Source organism: Plasmopara halstedii (genome assembly GCF_900000015.1).
Source record: "Plasmopara halstedii genome assembly, contig: Scaffold_614, whole genome shotgun sequence".
In the NCBI taxonomy this organism is placed as follows: domain Eukaryota; phylum Oomycota; class Peronosporomycetes; order Peronosporales; family Peronosporaceae; genus Plasmopara; species Plasmopara halstedii.
The window spans coordinates 2,656,293-2,656,796 of NW_020187532.1; positions in this window are offsets into that span (position 1 = coordinate 2,656,293).

Here is a 504-nt window from a genome sequence, read left to right on the forward strand (position 1 = left end):
CGTCGAGCTGCGTGTCGTCGTGTGGAGACTCCACAGCCCCTCGCTTGCGACATCGAAGCGACCGAGCACCAGTACGCCGCTGGTGGTGACTGGTCGTTCATCTCGACCCGCATGGAGCAGACGCGACCGTATGAGCTCCCGCGCGCCAAATACGACATGGTAATCGACACCGGTCGGACGTTTGCGAAGGCTCCGCTCCAGAAGATCATGGTGTCGCTGTCTGGCAAGCACCATGGTAACGAAGCTCTCGAGAAGCTTTACAGCGAGTTCGCGATCGGGCAAGTTTCGAAGCTCCCCGGTGGCAACCTGCGCGTAAAAGTGAAGACTATGGAAGCCTGCTTGAAGCTGGAGCGCACGAAGGTCAACATCCCTGGTGGTGTATTCGTGTTCAAGGAGTTCGACGTACTTAGTGGCAAGTACTTCATCGATATTGCGAATGTCGACTTGGACACCAACACGGATGTGATCCTGCACCGTTTGTTCTTGTTGGGATGCAAGCCGGTG